The sequence below is a fragment of the Melospiza georgiana genome, chromosome 8, assembly GCF_028018845.1.
Source record: "Melospiza georgiana isolate bMelGeo1 chromosome 8, bMelGeo1.pri, whole genome shotgun sequence".
In the NCBI taxonomy this organism is placed as follows: domain Eukaryota; kingdom Metazoa; phylum Chordata; class Aves; order Passeriformes; family Passerellidae; genus Melospiza; species Melospiza georgiana.
The window spans coordinates 37,674,622-37,690,262 of NC_080437.1; the positions used below are offsets into that span (position 1 = coordinate 37,674,622).

At 50.0% G+C, this 15,641-nt stretch overlaps 1 long non-coding RNA gene across 1 annotated transcript; it reads left to right on the forward strand.

Annotated features, from left to right (window-relative positions):
- The first annotated feature begins 542 nt into the window (after positions 1-542).
- LOC131086514 (uncharacterized) lies at positions 543-1,215 on the forward strand. The gene is made up of 3 exons (XR_009114762.1): positions 543-847; positions 943-986; positions 1,088-1,215. It is a non-coding gene; the product is annotated as an uncharacterized LOC131086514 (long non-coding RNA).
- Positions 1,216-15,641: the final 14,426 nt, after the last annotated feature.

Consider the following 15,641-nt stretch of genomic DNA (forward strand, 5'->3'; position numbering starts at 1 on the left):
ATGTCTCTTATCTTAGCCCTGTGAGGGGCCTCTCAGAAATCTTTCCTAGCATCCGTGATCTCAGCGTTCCTCGCCCTGGCACCCATGCCATAGATCTTTTGACTGGGGAGCTCACACAGGCATCAGAAATGCATCTCTCTTTAGAAGCGTCCAGTCAAATGTCTTGTCATGTCTTGTTCTGAGCTGTACGGACAGCCATGCTGCGCAATGATCCATTATAGCAGAGTAGGACTTGTAAGGATGTGAGGTTAGGGAGAGGATTCTGACTGTAGGATTCTCGGGCATCCATTTTTGCAGTTTTTGGAATAAATCATTCTGTTTGCATCTTCTTCCTCCAGGGTTCTCTGAGCCTCATCAGCTCACCATCAGCTTCAACTCTTCTTCTTTTGCATTCTCTCAGTCCTTGCAGCCATTTTCCTTGCTAAGAGATTTCCGTTCCTGTTGTGTCCCCAGTGTTTGTCACGTCTTGTCTGTCCTGTGTCACGGGTGTCTGCACACATTTGTGCTGGAGCTGCTGTTCTGCCCTGCTGCAATATGAGAAGTCTCAGGGACTTGGAATTTGTAATGTGTAGTTGGATTCTAGATGGGATTTGTAGATGGACACAGGATACGTGGAGCCCATAAGTTATCCTGCAGCCCTTTCACTTTCATCCTAACTTTCTTTTAGTTGCAGAAGGATAAATCCAGGGCAGAGCCCCCCATTCTGGGTGAGGGGATTCCCCTGTGAAGGTCAGTCACTGTTTGTCTCTGCAGAGGAAGCATAAATTGTGGCTGCTGCAGCTCTGCTCTTTGTCTTTATTTTTAGGAAGTCAAGGCAGAGAGCAGCTGTCAAGGCTGAGTGGGCAAGGTGAGCATTCAGTAGGGTACCGAAACAGTTGTTATTGCTGAGGTCTCAGTTTCTGGTGCAGCTCTAGGTATGTATTATTCCTCTTTTTATTTTAGATGGACTGCTTGCCATCTATCCTAGCCCAGCATGCCCATGCCAGGTGGGTTCAAGCTTAAGGTAGCAGTGTGGCATACTTGTCAGGGTTGGGAGGTTGTGTTTTCACAGTATCTCAGCATGCTTTTCTGCTTTGTTTCTTTGCAGGTGCTGTCGCTGCCCTAGGCATGCCGGGGAAGAGAGGAGGGCAGGTGACTCGGAGTTTAGGCGGGCTGATTCCTAGGTGAGCGTTATGCAGCAGCATGCTAAGTGTGTACATTTTCTTTTTGCAGGTATCTTCCAGGCGGCCTCTGGAGTCAAATCAAGACTTGAGGTGAGCTGGGGCAGGGGTGCGAAGGAGTCCCGGGGATTACTGTTTTTGAGGGCAATAGTCACGTTTTCTGTTTTGCCTTAGGTACCCTGGGCAGGCTTGTAGCCACAGCTTGGAAGCGGCAGCACCGAAGCGCACACATTGAGAACGTCTCAACGTCCACGTCCGACCGAGGATGGATTTTGTCTGCTTGTCTTCCAAAAGCTAAGTGTCGGGGCCAGTGGTTGGGAGAAGGGGAAAAGCCTTTACTATCAGAGGAGGCAATCTGATGTCAGCTTAGCGGAGAGGTCTGTAGTGGGACAGGCTCCCTGGAAGTAAAGGGAGAGGGTTTCTCCTCAGCCTCACCAGAGCCTTTGCCGGGCAGGGCAGTTCCTACCCATCTCCACATTCTCGTGAACTTTGCGTCATCTGCCTTCCTCGACTTGAAGTCGTCACGGCTCTTTCCCCCGTGGAGCTTGCCTTCAGGTCCGGAGCTGTAGCCGCAGTCACCTGGCAGTCCGCTTCCTTCTCTAGGCTTGCTGAGCCTCTCGAGCATCCTCCTAACTGCTTTGGCCCTAACTTCCTTTAATGAGTTGCATTTCATCATCACGTGCTGTTGTCATAGGGCTTCCTTTCCCTTGGCCTCATTGGCCTTTGGCTCGTCTTGTGCTAGGACTCTCGGGTCCCTAAAGGGAAAGTGCCAAGCAGTTGCAACTTGTCTCTGTGTTATGTCATCTGTGTCTATGTTATGGTGTGTGTGTCCATTGTCTTCCACGGCATAGGCCTTTGTTACATCTCAATGCTTTATCGGCTCTCTTCTGTGCCATGTTCTACTCACATTCCTTGCCGGATATCCCTTATTCCAGCATCTTTACATTTTTACTCTTTGAGACAGGAATGTCTCACAGGGACAAGATGTTCTCATCCATCTTCCTTCTCACTATCAGCTTTGGTAGTGGTTTTTTTTCCATTTTCTTGAACTTCTAGAGGGAGCATCTTACACCCTCCTCACGTGACTGCAGTAGTTCTATAGGTTCCATCTTCTCAAAGGATACAGGGCTCAATAAGTAATCTTCCAGAGAGTTTTCTTAAGTCGTGGTTTATATTGTATGTTCCTATGTTGGCTTATATTGTATGTACTTACATACAGTATAAGTACGTACAGTATAAGCCAGCATAGGTACATGCAATGTAAGTGCATCGCCTTATATTGTCTGTACTTACACTGCATGTAAGCATGTCGCCTTATATTGTGTGTACTTACACTCTGTGTACACTTGCACTGTATGCGTCAGCTTATATTGTGTGTAGACTGTACCACTTATGATCGGAGCTGCCCTGCCCTGGCACATAGTCACAGTTAGGTAGAACAGTTATAACAACTTTACTGTTCATCTGTCTTTTGTGGGATTTTGGGTAGAAAATTCATCAGTCCAGAGTGGGGACAAGTCCTAGCTGTCAGATAGCCACTTGTTGACCCTTCCTGTTGTCTCACAGGTCGCCGAGGCTGCTGCTTTCCCCAGGATCTGCCATTTAGCTCAAGGAGCGGCAGCCAGAAGATGTGACAAAGCACCTTCTTCAGCATCTCAGAGAAGGGCCACAGTGAGCGTGTAAGAAGGAGTGTGTGTGAGAGCACGTGGCTGTGTCTGTCTGCTCGTCTCTGCGTGTGTGAGCGCATGCTGACTGGATTTAACCTTGTGTATATGACTTTTGCTTTTCAGGTTTTGCAACTCATTGTTAAATTGAGAATAAAAAATCCCCAGCTGCCTTCCACCCTGGCTGCTTTTTTTTTTTTGGTCCCGGCCAAGTAAAAACCCAGAAAAATACTCCAAGATAGGCTAGAAAAGGCCCAAAAAACCCAGTAAAAAAACCCAAGATGGGCAAGAAAAACCCAGAAAAAAGCAGAAAAAACCCCAAAATGGGCAACAAAGAAACCCCACAAAAATCCAGGAAAAAAACTGCAAGATGGGGAAGAAAAAAATCAAGAAAAAACCCAGAACAATCCCAGGGAAAAAATCTCAAGAGGGGCAAGAGCAAACCTGGGAAAAAAAGCTAAAAACCCCAAGATGGGCAAGAAAAAACCAGGAAAAAAAAACCAAGATGGGCAAGAAAAGCCCAGAAAAAACCAAGGAAAAAACCCAAACATGGGCGAGAATACCCAGAAAAAAACCCCAAGATGGGCAAGAAAAACGGCAGAAAACACCCACAGAAAACCAGGAAAAAAACCTCAAGATGGGCAAGAAGAATCCCAAAAAACCCCCACAAGATGGACCAGAAAAAACGCAGGAAAAACCAGGAAAAATAAACCAGGAAAAAAAAACGGAAAAAAAATCCCAAGATGGGCAAGGAAAAACCCAGAAAAAAACCAAGAACAAAAACCCCAGACTGGCAGGAAAAAAACGCAAAAAAAAAAAACCAAGATGAGCAAGGAGAAGATCCTCAAAAAACCCAGAAAAATCACAGAAAATCCCCCCAAGATGGGCAAGAAAAAAAGCAAGATGGACCAGAAAAAAATCTGAAAAAACCAAGGAAAAAAAAAAAAAAAGGAAAAAAAAAAAAGGGAAAAAAACCACCAAGATGGGCAAGAAAAAACCCAGAAAAAAACCCAGAAAAAAAAATTCAAGATGGGCAAGAATAAATCTGGAAAAAACCCCGCAAGACTGGCAAAAAAACCCCAGGAAAAACTCCAAATTGGGAAGAAAAAAAACGGTCGTAAAAGACGTCGTAAAGCGCGACTGTCGTAAAGACTGCCGTATAGCCGGACTGTCGTAAAAGGTGCCGTAAAGCGCGACTGTCGTAAAGTCTGCCGTAAAGCGCGACTGTCGTAAAAGGTGCCATAAAGCGCGACTGTCGTAAAGACTGCTGTAAAGCGCGACTGTCGTGAAAGACATCGTAAAGCACGACTGTCGTAAAAGGTGCCGTAAAGCACGACTGTCGTAAAGACGTAGTAAAGCACGACTGTCGTAAGGACGTCGTAAAGCACGACTGTCGTAAAGACGTAGTAAAGAACGACTGTCGTAAAAGGTGCCGTAAAGCACGACTGTCGTAAAAGACGTCGTAAAGCACGACTGTCGTAAAAGACGTCGTAAAGCGCGACTGTCGTAAAGACTGCCGTATAGCCGGACTGTCGTAAAAGGTGCCGTAAAGCGCGACTGTCGTAAATACGGCCGTAAAGCGCGGCTGTCGTAAAAGGTGCCGTAAAGCACGACTGTCGTAAAGACGTCGTAAAGCGCGACTGTCGTAAAGACGTCGTAAAGCACGACTGTCGTAAAAGACGTCGTAAAGCGCGACTGTCGTAAAAGCTGCCGTAAAGCGCGACTGTCGTAAAGACGTCGTAAAGCACGACTGTCGTAAAGACGTCGTAAAGCACGACTGTCGTAAAAGACGTCGTAAAGCGCGACTGTCGTAAAAGCTGCCGTAAAGCGCGACTGTCGTAAAGACGTCGTAAAGCACGACTGTCGTAAAAGGTGCCGTAAAGCGCGACTGTCGTAAAAGGTGTCGTAAAGCACGACTGTCGTAAAAGACGTCGTAAAGCACGACTGTCGTAAATACGGCCGTAAAGCGCGACTGTCGTAAAAGGTGCCGTAAAGCACGACTATCATAAAGACTGCCGTAAAGCGCGACTGTCGTAAAAGGTGCCGTAAAGCACGACTGTCGTAAAGACGTCGTAAAGCACGACTGTCGTAAAAGACGTCGTAAAGCACGACTGTCGTAAATACGGCCGTAAAGCGCGACTGTCGTAAAAGGTGCCGTAAAGCACGACTGTCGTAAAGACTGCCGTAAAGCGCGACTGTCGTAAAAGGTGCCGTAAAGCGCGACTGTCGTAAAGACTGCCGTAAAGCACGACTGTCGTAAAAGGTGCCGTAAAGCACGACTGTCGTAAAGACGTCGTAAAGCACGACTGTCGTAAAAGACGTCGTAAAGCACGACTGTCGTAAAAGGTGCCGTAAAGCACGACTGTCGTAAAGACTGCCGTAAAGCACGACTGTCGTAAAAGGTGCCGTAAAGCACGACTGTCGTAAAGACTGCCGTAAAGCACGACTGTCGTAAAGACGTCGTAAAGCACGACTGTCGTAAAAGACGTCGTAAAGCACGACTGTCGTAAATACGGCCGTAAAGCGCGACTGTCGTAAAAGGTGCCGTAAAGCACGACTGTCGTAAAGACGTCGTAAAGCGCGACTGTCGTAAAAGACGTCGTAAAGCACGACTGTCGTAAAAGGTGCCGTAAAGCACGACTGTCGTAAAGACTGCCGTAAAGCGCGACTGTCGTAAAAGGTGCCGTAAAGCGCGACTGTCGTAAAAAGTGTCGTAAAGCGCGACTGTCGTAAAAGGTGCCGTAAAGCACGACTGTCGTAAAGACGTCGTAAAGCACGACTGTCGTAAAAGACGTCGTAAAGCACGACTGTCGTAAAAGGTGCCGTAAAGCACGACTGTCGTAAAGACTGCCGTAAAGCACGACTGTCGTAAAGACGTCGTAAAGCACGACTGTCGTAAAAGACGTCGTAAAGCGCGACTGTCGTAAAGACTGCTGTAAAGCGCGACTGTCGTGAAAGACATCGTAAAGCACGACTGTCGTAAAAGGTGCCGTAAAGCACGACTGTCGTAAAGACGTAGTAAAGCACGACTGTCGTAAGGACGTCGTAAAGCACGACTGTCGTAAAGACGTAGTAAAGAACGACTGTCGTAAAAGGTGCCGTAAAGCACGACTGTCGTAAAAGACGTCGTAAAGCACGACTGTCGTAAAAGACGTCGTAAAGCGCGACTGTCGTAAAGACTGCCGTATAGCCGGACTGTCGTAAAAGGTGCCGTAAAGCGCGACTGTCGTAAATACGGCCGTAAAGCGCGGCTGTCGTAAAAGGTGCCGTAAAGCACGACTGTCGTAAAGACGTCGTAAAGCGCGACTGTCGTAAAGACGTCGTAAAGCACGACTGTCGTAAAGACGTCGTAAAGCACGACTGTCGTAAAGACGTCGTAAAGCACGACTGTCGTAAAAGACGTCGTAAAGCGCGACTGTCGTAAAAGCTGCCGTAAAGCGCGACTGTCGTAAAAGGTGCCGTAAAGCACGACTGTCGTAAAAGGTGCCGTAAAGCGCGACTGTCGTAAAAGGTGTCGTAAAGCACGACTGTCGTAAAAGACGTCGTAAAGCACGACTGTCGTAAATACGGCCGTAAAGCGCGACTGTCGTAAAAGGTGCCGTAAAGCACGACTATCATAAAGACTGCCGTAAAGCGCGACTGTCGTAAAAGGTGCCGTAAAGCACGACTGTCGTAAAGACGTCGTAAAGCACGACTGTCGTAAAAGACGTCGTAAAGCACGACTGTCGTAAATACGGCCGTAAAGCGCGACTGTCGTAAAAGGTGCCGTAAAGCACGACTGTCGTAAAGACTGCCGTAAAGCACGACTGTCGTAAAAGGTGCCGTAAAGCACGACTGTCGTAAAGACGTCGTAAAGCACGACTGTCGTAAAAGACGTCGTAAAGCAGGACTGTCGTAAATACGGCCGTAAAGCGCGACTGTCGTAAAAGGTGCCGTAAAGCACGACTGTCGTAAAGACTGCCGTAAAGCGCGACTGTCGTAAAAGGTGTCGTAAAGCGCGACTGTCGTAAAAGGTGCCGTAAAGCGCGACTGTCGTAAAGACGTCGTAAAGCACGACTGTCGTAAAAGACGTCGTAAAGCACGACTGTCGTAAAGACTGCCGTAAAACACCTCTGTCGTAAAAGGTGCCGTAAAGCGCGACTGTCGTAAAGACGTCGTAAAGCACGACTGTCGTAAAAGACGTCGTAAAGCACGACTGTCGTAAAAGGTGCCGTAAAGCACGACTGTCGTAAAGACTGCCGTAAAGCACGACTGTCGTAAAAGGTGCCGTAAAGCACGACTGTCGTAAAGACGTCGTAAAGCACGACTGTCGTAAAAGACGTCGTAAAGCACGACTGTCGTAAAAGGTGCCGTAAAGCACGACTGTCGTAAAGACTGCCGTAAAGCACGACTGTCGTAAAGACGTCGTAAAGCACGACTGTCGTAAAAGACGTCGTAAAGCACGACTGTCGTAAATACGGCCGTAAAGCGCGACTGTCGTAAAAGGTGCCGTAAAGCACGACTGTCGTAAAGACGTCGTAAAGCGCGACTGTCGTAAAAGACGTCGTAAAGCACGACTGTCGTAAAAGGTGCCGTAAAGCACGACTGTCGTAAAGACTGCCGTAAAGCGCGACTGTCGTAAAAGGTGCCGTAAAGCGCGACTGTCGTAAAAAGTGTCGTAAAGCGCGACTGTCGTAAAAGACGTCGTAAAGCACGACTGTCGTAAAGACGTAGTAAAGCACGACTGTCGTAAAAGGTGCCGTAAAGCACGACTGTCGTAAAGACTGCCGTAAAGCACGACTGTCGTAAAAGGTGCCGTAAAGCGCGACTGTCGTAAAGACGTCGTAAAGCACGACTGTCGTAAAAGACGTCGTAAAGCACGACCGTCGTAAAAGGTGCCGTAAAGCACGACTGTCGTAAAGACGTCGTAAAGCACGACTGTCGTAAAAGACGTCGTAAAGCACGACTGTCGTAAATACGGCCGTAAAGCGCGACTGTCGTAAAAGGTGCCGTAAAGCACGACTGTCGTAAAGACGTCGTAAAGCGCGACTGTCGTAAAAGACGTCGTAAAGCACGACTGTCGTAAATACGGCCGTAAAGCGCGACTGTCGTAAAGACTGCCGTAAAGCGCGACTGTCGTAACAGGTGCCGTAAAGCGCGACTGTCGTAAAAGGTGCCGTAAAGCGTTACTGTGCGAATTGTTCCGAAGAGCCGAACTTAAATGAGTTTAGACCAAGAGCCGAACCAAGCTGAACCTAGCCGAGTTTCATTAAACAGAACTGAACGTCGCCGCACCGCTGTGCCTGCAGTGCGCCTGTGCAGACAGCAGGGGGCGCTGTGCCTGCAGCGCGCCGGTGCACACAGCAGGGAGCGCTGTATAAAGTAAGTATGAAATATCAACTATCTATAAGAAGGAATAAACGCTCTATGTCACGTGCAGCAGTAGAAAATTTCAGGTTCCCAGGAAATAAATAGTTTTCTTTAAATCATTTTCATTTTGGAGTTTTTTTAATCCCAGATAGCCTGAAAGTTTCTACTGCTGCTTTTTTATTCTAAAGCTAGAAATGAAAACCAAGATTAGAAATACAGGGAAAGAAAGAAAGAAAGGAAGAGAAAGAAAAAAAGAAAATAAGGAAAGGAACTGAAAGGAAGAAAGAAGGAAGGAAGGAAGACAGACAAAAAAAACCAAAAACAAGGAGGGCAAGGAGAAACCTAGGGGGGAAAAAAAGAAAAAGAAAAGAAAAAAAAAAAACAACAAAAAACAAACCCACAGAAGAAAACCAAGATGGGCAAGAAAAATCCCTGAAAACAGACCAGAGAAAAACCCCAAGATGGGCAAGAAACAAAATCACAACAAAAAACCAAGATGGGGAAGAAAAAAAAAAAAATAAACAAACTGAAAAAATACCCCCAAGGGGGGCAAGGAAAAACCAGAATAAACACCAAAATGGGCAAGAAGAAACGAAGAAAAAAACCCAAGAAATGCCAGAAAAAAATCAAGGAAAAAGGGAGTAAAAGCCCCAAGAAACAAGGCAAGAAAGAGAGGCAATAAAGGGCACAAAAACTCAAGACAAAAAAAAACAAAAACAAGACATGCCAGAAAAAGGTACGAAAATGGTTCTGCCAGGTGCGATCAAGGTGAGCGGGTTCAGATTCAGGTCCAGGAGATGAACAAGTGTCAGATTAGCTTGGGGCACTGCTGAGCAACGCAGCTGTGACAGGATTTATGTCTAAATACAGTTTAAATGAATTGGGGATTGTTTGGCTTTTATTGGGGTATGGGCTGGAGATTTCATAAAAAATATAAAACTAGAAATGCAAATATATCAGATATATGTCGATATCAATAAATATTTAATATATATTTATATAAGTAAAAGAAATATATTGTGTCAAAAGAATGTATCTATTATTATATAAAAAGGTATTCTCTCCAATATATATATCTATAAATATAACAAATGAAAATTACAAATATAGATGTGAATAGAATTATGACAAACAAAATTATTTTTAAAATTTTAAATGTGTTTTAAAGAAAGGGGTGTCTTAGCTTTTTATGTCATTAGAGGCAGGGGTTTTATTTTAAATAATATAAGTACTATAGAAATGTAAATCGACATACAGAAATATATCTTTATATCTCTATATATTTATTATATAATACCAAACTATGAATGGAAATAGAAATAGAAATCTATGTAAGTAACATGAAGAGATGCAATATATAATATAATTTTTATTATACAGTAATATAAATTCTAAATATACATGTGAATATAAATATGAAAAATATATGATGGGGGCTGGGAGCAGCCCAGGTGTGAGTGTGAGGATGATGAGGGGGTGGCTCCTGCCGGGGCGAGGCTGTTTTAGGGGGAGGCTTTGCCTCAGCTCCCTTTTGCATGGAGCTGCTGAGTGGAGGGGTTTATGGGCCGCTCCCGGCACTGTCTCATGGAAGGACTGCGAGAGCTTCTCACAGGGTCGGGGGGAACACCTGGATGCCTCCCAGACCCAAGCTGCCACCTCACCTGAGACGAGCTCGTTTGAGAGTCCCAAGCAGCTCCATCAATCTGCAACAAGGAACCTGGGGGGCTGAGTTTTGCTTACCTGGGCAAAGGGTCAGCATTAGTTTTAGAGAGCCGGTGGCCCGGAGTGGCTGTCTGTGTGACTTCTGATATTCTGCCTTGCACAGGATGCCTCCTAGATGTAAGCTGCCACCTCAGCCAAATCGAGCTCATTTGAGAGTCCCAAGTACCACCAGCAATCTGCAACAAGGAACCTGGGCGGCTGAGTTTGGCTTACCTGAGAAAAGAGACAGGACTAGTGTTCAGGAGCCTGTGGCCCGGAGTGGCCAGCCGTCTGCCTGCTGAAATTCTGCATTGCGCAGTATGCCTCCCAGACCCAAGCTGCCAGCACTGGAGAGTCAGGCTGCTTTGAGGGCCCCCAAATGTGTCCAGCAATCTGCCATCAGGAACCTGAGCTGGTGAGTTACACTTACCTGTGTAAAGGGCAGCATTGGTGTTGAGGACTCAGGGGCCCTTAGTGACAGGCTGTCTGCTGAAATTCTGCATTGCGCAGGCTGCCTCTCCGAGCCAAGCTGCCACCTCAGCCGAGTCGAGCTCGTTTGAGAGTCCCAAGCGCCTCCACCAATCTGCAACTAGGAACATGGGGGGCTGAGATTTTCTTACCTGGGTAAGGGGCAGCATTAGTTTTCAGGAACCTGCGGCCTGGAGGGGCCGGCTGCCTGCTGAAATTTCACATGGCGCAGGATTCCTCCCAGAGCCAAGCTGCCACCTCACCTGAGTCAAGCTCATTTGAGGGTCCCAAGCGCCTTGAGCAATCTGCCACCAGGAACTTGGGCTGCTGACTTTTGCTTACGTGGGGAAAGGGTCAGCCCTAATGATCAGGGGCCTGTGGTCTGAGTGGCTGGCCGTCTGCCTGCTGAAGTTCTCCAGTGCGCAGGATGCCTCCCGGATCCAAGCTGCCACCTCAGCTGAGTCGAGCTTGTTTGAGAGTCCCAAGCGCCTCGAGGAATATGCCACCAGGAACTTGGGCTGCTGACTTTTGCTTTCCTGGGGAAAGGGTCATCATTAGTTTTCAGGAGCCTGTGGCCCGGAGTGGCTGTCTGTGTGCCTTCTGAAATTCCGCATTGCGCAGGATGCCTCCCAGACGTAAGCTGCCACCTAAGCCGAGTCGAGCTCGTTTGAGAGTCCAAGCACCACCAGCAATCTGCAACAAGGAACCTGGGCATCTGAGTTTTGCTTATCTGGGGGAAGTGTCAGCATTACTGTTCAGGAGCCTGGGGACCAGAGTGGCCGGCTGTCTTCTGAAATTTAAGATTGTGCAGGATGCCTCCCAGACCCAAGCTTCCCCCACTGTAAAGTCAGGCTGGTTTGAGAGTCCCAAGTGCCTCCAGCAATCTGCCATCAAGAACCTGAGCTGGTGAGTTACACTTCCCTGTGTAATGGGCGGCTTTGGTTTTCAGGGCCGAGGGGCCCTTAGTGGCCGGCTGGCTCTTCATATTCTGCAGTGCGCAGGATGCCTCCCCGACCCCAGCTGCCGCCACCGCAAAGTCAGGCTGGTTTGAAGGTCCCAAATGGGCCCAGCAATCTGCCATCAGGAACCTGAGCTGGTGAGTTACACTTCCCTGTGTAAAGGGCGGCTTTGGTTTTCAGGGCCCAGGGGCCCTTAGTGGCCGGCTGACTTCTAAAATTCCACATTATGCAGGATGCCTCCCAGACCCAAGCTGCCACCTCACCTGAGTCAAGCTCATTTGAGAGTCCCAAGCGCCTTGAGCAATCTGCCACCAGGAACTTGGGCTGCTGACTTTTGCTTACGTGGGGAAAGGGTCAGCCCTAATGATCAGGGGCCTGTGGTCTGGAGTGGCCGGCCGTCTGCCTGCTGAAGTTCTCCATTGCGCAGGATGCCTCCCAGACCCAAGCTGCTGCCACAGCCGAGTTGAGCTCGATTGAGAGTCCCAAGCGCCTCGAGGAATATGCCACCAGGAACTTGGGCAGCTGACTTTTGCTTACCTGGGGAAAGGGTCACCATTAGTGTTCAGGAGCCTGGGGACCGGAGGGGCCGGCTGTCTTCTGAAATTTAGGATTGCGCAGGATGCCTCCCCGACCAAAGCTGCCACCACCGCAAAGTCAGGCTGGTTTGAGGGTCCCAAGTGCCTCCAGCAATCTGCCATCAAGAACCTGAGCTGGTGAGTTACACTTCCCTGTGTAAAGGGCGGCTTTGGTTTTCAGGGCCCAGGGGCCCTTAGTGGCCAGCTGACTTCTGAAATTCCACATTGCGCAGGATGCCTCCCAGACCCAAGCTGCCCCCACCGTAAAGTCAGGCTGATTTGAGAGTCCCAAGTAACTCCAGCAATCTGCCATCAGGAACCTGTGCTGGTGAGTTACACTTCCCTGTGTAATGGGCGGCATTTGGTTCCAGTGCCCAGGGGCCCTTAGTGGCCGGCTGGCTCTTCATATTCTGCAGTGCGCAGGATGCCTCCCCGACCCCAGCTGCCGCCACCGCAAAGTCAGGCTGGTTTGAAGGTCCCAAATGGGCCCAGCAATCTGCCATCAGGAACCTGAGCTGGTGAGTTACACTTCCCTGTGTAAAGGGCGGCTTTGGTTTTCAGGGCCCAGGGGCCCTTAGTGGCCGGCTGACTTCCGAAATTCAACATTGCGCAGGATGCCGCCCAGAGCCAAGCTGCTGCCGCAGCCGAGTTGAGCTCGATTGAGAGTTCCAAGCGCCTCGAGGAATATGCCACCAGGAACTTGGGCTGCTGACTTTTGCTTACCTGGGGAAAGGGTCAGCATGACAGTTCAGGAGCCTGGGGACCAGAGGGGCCGGCTGTCTTCTGAAATTTAAGACTGCGCAGGATGCCTTCCCGACCAAAGCTGCCACCACCGCAAAGTCAAGCTGGTTCGAGGGTCCCCAGTGCCTCCAGCAATCTGCCATCCAGAACCTGAGCTGGTGAGTTACACTTCCCTGTGTAAAGGGCAGTTTTGGTTTTCACGGCCCAGGGGCCCTTAGTGGCCAGCTGACTTCTGAAATTCCACATTGCGCAGGATGCCTCCCAGACCCAAGCTGCCCCCACCGTAAAGTCAGGCTGATTTGAGAGTCCCAAGTAACTCCAGCAATCTGCCATCAGGAACCTGTGCTGGTGAGTTACACTTCCCTGTGTAATGGGCGGCATTTGGTTCCAGTGCCCAGGGGCCCTTAGTGGCCGGCTGGCTCTTCATATTCTGCAGTGCGCAGGATGCCTCCCCGACCCCAGCTGCCGCCACCGCAAAGTCAGGCTGGTTTGAAGGTCCCAAATGGGCCCAGCAATCTGCCATCAGGAACCTGAGCTGGTGAGTTACACTTCCCTGTGTAAAGGGCGGCTTTGGTTTTCAGGGCCCAGGGGCCCTTAGTGGCCGGCTGACTTCCGAAATTCAACATTGCGCAGGATGCCGCCCAGAGCCAAGCTGCTGCCGCAGCCGAGTTGAGCTCGATTGAGAGTTCCAAGCGCCTCGAGGAATATGCCACCAGGAACTTGGGCTGCTGACTTTTGCTTACCTGGGGAAAGGGTCAGCATGACAGTTCAGGAGCCTGGGGACCAGAGGGGCCGGCTGTCTTCTGAAATTTAAGACTGCGCAGGATGCCTTCCCGACCAAAGCTGCCACCACCGCAAAGTCAAGCTGGTTCGAGGGTCCCCAGTGCCTCCAGCAATCTGCCATCCAGAACCTGAGCTGGTGAGTTACACTTCCCTGTGTAAAGGGCAGCTTTGGTTTTCACGGCCCAGGGGCCCTTAGTGGCCAGCTGACTTCTGAAATTCCACATTGCGCAGGATGCCTCCCAGACCCAAGCTGCCCCCACCGTAAAGTCAGGCTGATTTGAGAGTCCCAAGTAACTCCAGCAATCTGCCATCAGGAACCTGTGCTGGTGAGTTACACTTCCCTGTGTAATGGGCGGCATTTGGTTCCAGTGCCCAGGGGCCCTTAGTGGCCGGCTGGCTCTTCATATTCTGCAGTGCGCAGGATGCCTCCCCGACCCCAGCTGCCGCCACCGCAAAGTCAGGCTGGTTTGAAGGTCCCAAATGGGCCCAGCAATCTGCCATCAGGAACCTGAGCTGGTGAGTTACACTTCCCTGTGTAAAGGGCGGCTTTGGTTTTCAGGGCCCAGGGGCCCTTAGTGGCCGGCTGACTTCCGAAATTCAACATTGCGCAGGATGCCGCCCAGAGCCAAGCTGCTGCCGCAGCCGAGTTGAGCTCGATTGAGAGTTCCAAGCGCCTCGAGGAATATGCCACCAGGAACTTGGGCTGCTGACTTTTGCTTACCTGGGGAAAGGGTCAGCATGACAGTTCAGGAGCCTGGGGACCAGAGGGGCCGGCTGTCTTCTGAAATTTAAGACTGCGCAGGATGCCTTCCCGACCAAAGCTGCCACCACCGCAAAGTCAAGCTGGTTCGAGGGTCCCCAGTGCCTCCAGCAATCTGCCATCCAGAACCTGAGCTGGTGAGTTACACTTCCCTGTGTAAAGGGCAGCTTTGGTTTTCACGGCCCAGGGGCCCTTAGTGGCCAGCTGACTTCTGAAATTCCACATTGCGCAGGATGCCTCCCAGACCCAAGCTGCCCCCACCGTAAAGTCAGGCTGATTTGAGAGTCCCAAGTAACTCCAGCAATCTGCCATCAGGAACCTGTGCTGGTGAGTTACACTTCCCTGTGTAATGGGCGGCATTTGGTTCCAGTGCCCAGGGGCCCTTAGTGGCCGGCTGGCTCTTCATATTCTGCAGTGCGCAGGATGCCTCCCCGACCCCAGCTGCCGCCACCGCAAAGTCAGGCTGGTTTGAAGGTCCCAAATGGGCCCAGCAATCTGCCATCAGGAACCTGAGCTGGTGAGTTACACTTCCCTGTGTAAAGGGCGGCTTTGGTTGTCAGGGCCCAGGGGCCCTTAGTGGCCGGCTGACTTCCGAAATTCAACATTGCGCAGGATGCCGCCCAGAGCCAAGCTGCTGCCGCAGCCGAGTTGAGCTCGATTGAGAGTTCCAAGCGCCTCGAGGAATATGCCACCAGGAACTTGGGCTGCTGACTTTTGCTTACCTGGGGAAAGGGTCAGCATGACAGTTCAGGAGCCTGGGGACCAGAGGGGCCGGCTGTCTTCTGAAATTTAAGACTGCGCAGGATGCCTTCCCGACCAAAGCTGCCACCACCGCAAAGTCAAGCTGGTTCGAGGGTCCCCAGTGCCTCCAGCAATCTGCCATCCAGAACCTGAGCTGGTGAGTTACACTTCCCTGTGTAAAGGGCAGCTTTGGTTTTCACGGCCCAGGGGCCCTTAGTGGCCAGCTGACTTCTGAAATTCCACATTGCGCAGGATGCCTCCCAGACCCAAGCTGCCCCCACCGTAAAGTCAGGCTGATTTGAGAGTCCCAAGTAACTCCAGCAATCTGCCATCAGGAACCTGTGCTGGTGAGTTACACTTCCCTGTGTAATGGGCGGCATTTGGTTCCAGTGCCCAGGGGCCCTTAGTGGCCGGCTGGCTCTTCATATTCTGCAGTGCGCAGGATGCCTCCCCGACCAAAGCTGCCACCACCGCAAAGTCAGGCTGGTTTGAAGGTCCCAAATGGGCCCAGCAATCTGCCATCAGGAACCTGAGCTGGTGAGTTACACTTCCCTGTGTAAAGGGCGGCTTTGCTTTTCAGGGCCCAGGGGCTCTTAGTGGCCAGCTGACTTTTGAAATTCCACATTGCGCAGGATGCCTTCCAGACCCAAGCTGCTGCCGCAGCCGAGTTGAGCTCGATTGAGAGTCCCAAGCGCCTCGAGGAATATGCCACCAGGAACTTGGGCTGCCGACTTTTGCTT